We start from the raw sequence: 7762 nt of genomic DNA, 5'->3' as shown, positions 1-7762 counted from the left end.
TGTGTTTTAACCCCAGGGTCCCTGCTGACTAGCTGTGTAAATGTGGTCTTGGGCAAGTGTGTCATCTCTCTAAGCCCCAGTTTCCTCATCTTAAAAATGGGGATAATGATGGCTGTCTACCTGAATGCTTACTGAGGGGATTAACGAAGATGACGCTGCTCATAGGGTGCTTGGCACAAAGTAAGGGCTAAGTAGTAACTCTCAGGCGTCCTCCTGCTGCTGTTGTCAGCACTGCGTTTATTCCAGGATCGCAGAAGCACATTATCAGAGAGTATTGTTAGTCGCAAGGGATTAAGAGCACAGCGTGTGGCCAGACTGCAGAGGGTGGGTCTCATCTTGGTCACTGAGATGACCACACAACTCCTGGCATTCAATTCACAATTCCCATTACTAGATTGGTCTCTTATCTCTAAAGGTTCTGTTGCCCTTGAGGGTGAAGTCCGGGGCTTGAGTAATTTTCTTTTCACCTTTATGCTTTTCTGTGCATTCCAAATTTTCTACAGTGAGTAGAAATTAATTTTAAAACAGAAAAAATAAGAAAAGCCCTTTTCTTGTGTGTTTTAAATATAATATCAAGATAAGCGTAGGGGATTAAGAGATACAAACTACTATATATACACTGCAGCCATCACTTTTAATAACTTTACATGTAGTATAATCTATAAAAATATTGAATCACTATGTTGTACACCTGAAACTAAAATAATGTAGTAAATCAACTATACTTAAATTAAAAAAGAGAGAGATGGTGAATGTAAAGTATTTAGCACAGTTCCTGGCATATAATAAACAATAAATATTGGCTATCATTATTTTCCAGAAAAAACTATATCCTATCAACCCGATCTTAGACTAACCATTCACGAATGCATAAACTGCTATCTATGGATACGAATCATTTCTTTGTTCAGAGTAAGTTTGCTTCATCCTCATTCAAATTGTTGTAATGGGGAGCGAGTTTGCCTTTATGAATCAGCCTGTCAGACATCCGCGGAAATATTCTGAAGACTCCAGGTTTCAAACTGTTTTCTCCCAGCAACCTGAAATTTCTCCCCAGAGCTTGATTGCTATAGGGTAAGACCTTGTGACACAGACGAAGACAAACAAGTTTCTGGAATAGTCCACAGGGGGAGACTTTTAAAATTGTGAGTTCAGCAGGGACACAAAGAGACTCTGGGAAGGATGCGGTGACCGCAGAGACAACTGACCCTATTTGTGGCAAGGGCAAACTCCTCTTCCCGCCACAGAGGCAGGAAAAAGCCCTCAAATAATGCCTTTCCTCGCTCTAGATTATTAACTACAATGGAGGCTTCTTAGACAAGAAGGAAAAAAAAAACATTAGGAAGATAGTCAGAAAGAAAACATTTTCAAGGGGATGAGGGAAGGAGTGTGGCGGGAATATATAACACAGTAAAATGGAAGAAGAAACAATTTCCTGTGATACTTATGAATAAGGAAGATAGTCATATGAATTTATACACGTACAACACTGCAGTTTATTAAAAATGTTGTGCTTATCAAGGCTTATCAAAGTTTCCCACTAACGTGTGACTACAGGCAAAGTGACCACGTGTGACCCTTGTGTGCGTCGAGAGGCACGTGGCAAGAGAAGGAAGAACAGGCATAGCCTGTACTAGACCCCAGAAAGCTTGAGGTTTCTTTCAAGACCTGGGATTTAGTCTTAAAACGATATTGATTTCTCATTGCTCTAGAATAAAAGAATGGGACCAAACCCTGGTTGTCTAATTCTTGGGCCCACTATCTTTCTAATTTATCACACTGCCTCTTCTGCATGGCTAGCTGTAACACTCTGAAGAAATCCCATCCTTTGTTCCACTGAACGCTTGACTCCACAGTTGCTAGCAATTATGAAAAAGGATGTTAGTGTCCCAGGAGGAAAAAGTAGGACTGTAGGTGGTAACACCCTCCTGAGTGGATAGGGAGATAAATATAAATAGTTCTGAGAAGGAAATTGGGAGGACTGCTATCTTCCCGGGGCACGTATGCAAGCTGGGACTGAAAACCTGCCAGGAATAATCAGACGGTGATCACTCCCCAATTCTGCTGACTAAGGTAGGAACAAATGATATAGTCATTAAAGATCTACAGTACACCTCGTAGGACTTTGAAGTTCAGGTCAGGAAACAGAGACCTGAGGGCACAGGTAGTATCTTTATTTGTCTTTCATCACAGAGCCTGACCTCAGAAGCGAAGCTAGTTGTTAACCATCAGTTAAATCGATGGTAGAGCAATAATCAATATTTTGTTTTCTAAATTAAGCCCTTCTAACTTACTAAAATAAAAAATTCCAATATATATAGTAAGAGGGTCCTTTCCCATGTTAATGTTATGGGGGTTTTTTTGTTGTTTTTGTTGTTATGGTTTGATGATAGCATTCTGACTGGCAAGCGGAGTTTATTTTATAAAGAACAGGTGGGAAGTGCCTTGCCAGTGGCTCAGAGATGCCATCCCCAAACAAATTTAAATTGAATTTGAGAGTAGACAGTAAGAAATCCAGAAAAAAAACCCACAGATTTTACGGACAATGTGACTGATTTGGATTAAAAAAACAACAACAAAGTGGAAAAGATGCTTCTAAAGAGATAATTATCTTAGGAAGATTGTTAGGAACAGTTTATGAATATGATATGTAGAATCAGAAAACAAAGTCAATACGGGTTTTTTTGTTTTTTCAAATGGAAACTAAATGATATTACTTGTTTAAAAGGAAACTATCTACCAGAAAGAAAAGCATGGTGAGTTTATACCTGATGAAGGTGTATACTTGTGTGGAAATTTACCATCTAGAAAGTGAAAGCATCATGAAGGCCATTGAGATTAGGATTAAAAATTATAGAAATACTATCACTGAGAGAGAATAATAGAGGCAACTCAGATCAATGAAGGCCCTGTATCGTGTTTTCTTTATTTTATTTTTAATTATGAGATCTTTGAAACATATGTAAGTGTATAAAATAAAGAAATCCTTTTAACCTATCACCCCAATGAAAAAGATATTAACATTTTGCATGTTTGCATTAGCTTTCATTCTTTAATTACTTTCTTTTTAATTTTCTTCAGTTTTTTTAGATAAAAAAATTACAAACAATAGCAAAAGCCCCACATACCATGCATTTTCCTCTCTCTAAGTAGAAATAATCACAAGAGAGGGCTATCTCTTCCATTCTTTTGATTTTTACCCAGGTGTAAATTCACAAACAGTACACTACATGGCTTACTAGGTTAAAAAACTTATCTGAAGCATCCCATCATATATATCTTTTTACAAAACTTGCTTTTTTTCACTTGACATAGTGTATTTTACAACTATCCCTATTAATTCACATAGATCTAGTGTAGTTATTTTAACCCTGTGTAGTAGTGCAAAGCAAAGCTTCCACCACTGATGGACAATTGGTGTTTCCACTTTTTGTTTTTTTCTGCTATTACTTATAATTCTGTTACATACAAGATTTTACATATCTCCTCTGCACATTCCTAGAATTTTTCTTTGGGAGAAAACTAGCAGTAGAATTTGAGGTAAAAAAAAAAAATACACATCTTCCATTTAACTAGGTAACAGAATTGTTCTCCAAAGTGGTTTCACTAATGTACGTTACATGCAAATATTTTTTCACCACATACTCAGTAATTCTTGGAGTCCTCAGATGTCTACAGGGTTGCCAAGGTAGTGTGTGTGTGAAAGAGCATCGTGTCATTTTAGTTTACATTTTCCTGGTTAATATAGAGGTTGAGCATCATTTCACGTGTTTATTGCCCTTCCCTCTATGTTTACTCAGCTTCCCTCATCTTTAAATCATTGCTTATATTTTTAAGTTGGTCACATGTAGAATGTTCCAAATGTTTCCATATTTAAAAAATTTTTTTGCTTGTTGAGTCTTGCTTGAGAAATTGTTCCTTCACAAAATATCATAAACATTTCCTAACCTAAGTTTTAAAAAAGCTTTGTTTTTCATATTTAGGTCTTTATATATGAAGTGGAGATTTTTCATCTATTTGGAGAGTTGATTATCCCAGAACTAGTTATTATTGATAAATAGTCTATCCATTCGTCAATAGTTTTTAATGGCCTTTGGGCCATATACCAAATATATATATATATTCGTATATATGTTATATATAGGTTATATACATATATGTTATATATAGGCTATAACTTTTATATGTTGGCTTTATATATATACATATATATTACATATATGCGTGTGTGTGTATATATATATGCACACACTGGTTCTAGCATCTCTTCTTTTTTACATTGATTATTAGTCTTTTTCTTATTTTTAACCTTTAACCACCTGCAATTAGTCATTATTCCTGTTATTGCTGCCGCTATGTTGTTGTTATCTTATGGTATTGTTATTATCATTATTGGCTTTATATAGTCAATGCTTATTTAAATTTACCCATCCAACCGCCAATTTCTTTGATCAAAACTACTTACTGCATGCCAACCCACAGCTACTTTTTCAGTTACATCTCCTCCCCAATCATTCTTAATAGGTCTTCCAGGTGAGGCTGCATACAGTCTCTTAGCCAGAGAAAGTCCTTTTCCCCCCCACTCTTGAATAATCCAACAGCTGGATATAGAATTTTCAACTAACAGTAATGTTCCCTCAACTTGACCAAGAGTTCATTCTGTTGTTTCTGGACTGGTGTTTTAAGATGTTTGCTGTCGGTACAATTGTCCCTTTTTTAGAGAAGTCTTTTCCCTCAAATTGCTTTTAAAATCTGATTTTTTGGTGTTTTACAGCTTAACCTATAGATGGCTATAGGGGCATTTTATGTGTCTTTCTGGAAATTGATGTGTTCCTTTATTCTAACAATTTGTACCTCCCATCACTTTTGAAAAATCATCAGCCATTACCTGCTTTAATGTTTCCTCTTCTCCATTCTCTATTCTTCCTGTTTGAACTGTTTTCCTATAGACGTATGTCCGAGTTTTTTCTCTTCTCAGGTCTCAACTTCTTAAGATTTTCTAACTCTTTATGCTACCTTCTAGGTGATTTATTTATAATTTATTCTCTTCTAGTTATTTCCTTTCTTCAGCTGCATCTAAGTCACTGTTCATTGTGCCTATTGGGCATTCATTTCTATGATGGTATATTTTGTTTTTCATTGCAAAATTCGACTTGGTTCTTCTTCAAATCTGCTTCTCTCCTTCAGTAACTTTCCTTTCCTTGTGCTTTCTTGTCTTCTTTGCTCTCTCCCCCTTTTCACTTTATGTATTTCTCTTTCTAGTTTGGACTCTTAGGCCCAGAGAATTGAATTAACCATATGTCTCAGATAATGCTAATAGCAGCTGCTGCGTGCTTGGGCTCCTGGGAAGCAGACAGTGACAGTCACAGGGCGAGCGCTGTGCACTTACCCCACACTCCTGTGAAGCAGGGACTGTGGTGAACGGTCACTGAGAAATGAGGCACAGAGTGATGAAGAAACTTGCCTGACCAAAGTGACCTAGTCGACTAGGATGTAAGTGAGGCCCTTGGGCTCCAAAGCCTGGGCACATCCTACTACGCTTCAGTGCCTTTGTTCATAACCTGCTGTCATATTCCCTTCACAAATCAGCCTGTTTCTATTTTATTTTATTGTTTTTTGTATCTTAATTCTCACTCCTGTTCCTCTCTCTACACATAAATGGTATTGTGTTAGAGAGATCACATTCATCTTATAATAGTTTTTAGTTCAACATTCTTTTTAAGGTCTATCAGTGTCAGTATATATGCCTCTACTTCATGTCTTTAATCTGCCTAATGACCCATCTCTTTAAAAATCTTTGTTGTAGAATCTCTTTCGGATTTGACTTTACTATGTCAAGTTCTGGGGGTAAAGCGGTAATAGTCTCAGTTGTTGAATGTGTAGACCCTTGACTGTGATGGATTTGTTCTTTGTGTCTCTTTCAATGTTCGATTGTGAGCTCATCTTCAGGATTTCATTCTGTGCTAAATACCTACTGCCTGGATTAGGGAAGGTTCCTCTGGACCTACGTTGGGTTTGATTCTTCCACATGTCCCACGAATTCTTCCACTGGCTTTGGACCAATTTTATGCTAATTTCTCCACTGGAAATGCAAACTCCTACCCTATTTCAGGAATAAGACCAGCATTCTGATTTCTTATCAGAGAACTTGGCTCTGTCTAGGAACCAACAAGAAATAAGATTTTTTTTTGTCTCCTATGTTGGTGAGGAGATTTTTTTTCTAGTCCCCTTTTGCTATGTGTGTAGCCCTTCATAAATCTGGTTTTAAAACTGGGGTTTCTGTTGTAGCTCCCTCTTTACAAGGTCTTATCTGCCACTTAGGCATGGGCAGTAAAACCCAGCCCCGAGGCTGTGACCAGAAACAAACTCCTCACCTCTCAAGTTGCTCAAATAGCTTTTACAGTACTCACATCTGGCCCCTAGGGAAGCCCTCTTTCCTGTAAGCTCAGCTGACATCTTTAAAATAATGTGTTACATTTCATTTAACATTTCTCAATATTGTAACTGGAATGTTGGTCTGTTAACACAGACCGTCATGTTGCGAAAAGAAACCCCCCTCCCCTGAATCACCTGTTCTTTCTGCCTGAGCTACAGAGGCTTCAAACTAGCTCTGCCCCCTCAAACCACCATTTTCAGAGTATAATTACTTATCATCTAATTCAGTCACAACATTTGCAGGGCAAATTTTATGATTCTTATTTGACCAATGATGCAACTTAGTCTAACAATGATTTCTTAGTGAAGAGATCTACCCAAAGTTATACCAATGCTAAGGGAAGCAGCCTGACCTCACAGCCAGGTCCTGATTCTAGGACACTTAGGGCCCCCCAGCCTCTTTCCCAGTACTAAGCATCGCTGTACCTGAGCTGTTTCAACTCCTGAATCTCATTAGAGTCTCTCTTACTTCAGGTCCTTCCAACCCTATTCCCACTCACTTTGCTTGTAACACTCTCTCCATTTTCTTGATTAGTATTTGACTTTCCACACAAGTTTTTGTTTAATCATATGCAGTCTTGTGCTTTTTAACAGTCTTCTGCCAGGACTCCTCATCTGGATGAGGACCTCCCACAACTTTTGCACAATGCCAGAGAGGAATGCAATGATTACTGCTTGGTTGACGGATAGATTCTTCCCCTAGCTGCCTTTTAACCTTTATCCATAAGAGTTCCCTATAAAACACAAACACCATGTATTGTCTTATGTCAGAATAGTTTTACATTTCTATTCTTGCCGTATTACAATATACTAGTACCTTGTATTATTGGATATGTCAGGATCTGGGGCCTTGAAAGATACCACTTATCATTATTATGCATATATTTATATTTGGAAATCAAGAACTATGTATTTTTCCTCGATACTTGTAATTTAGGGTAAAAGAAAAGGATGGTATTCTGACAACTAATCGTAGCTGCAATTAAGGTATCTCCTCTGAGTTCACTCGCAATTTTGCCAACTCCTGGAACAGACAATTCTTGACTTTCTTTAATCAACTTCTTGTCCTGGTGTCCTCTGACAGTATCTTACATCTCACTGGAGTGTAAATCATAGGTGAAACTTCTCATTTCGTCAGTCACTGCTTTTCTATTAGTTTCTATAAGACTTTTATTTGTGCTAAGTGCTTTAATCCTTTGGGGCTTTATTAGCTCCCTTTCACAAAAGCCCCATGAACTAGATAACAAAGTTTATCAACCTTTTATAGATAATAAAAATAGTAAACTATTCATCTACCATCAAATTGCAATTAGAACTCGCAGCTCCC

Source organism: Tursiops truncatus, chromosome 2 (genome assembly GCF_011762595.2).
Source record: "Tursiops truncatus isolate mTurTru1 chromosome 2, mTurTru1.mat.Y, whole genome shotgun sequence".
Lineage (NCBI taxonomy): Eukaryota > Metazoa > Chordata > Mammalia > Artiodactyla > Delphinidae > Tursiops > Tursiops truncatus.
The sequence above is the reverse complement of the archived record's forward strand: the minus strand, read 5'-3'. Positions refer to the sequence as shown.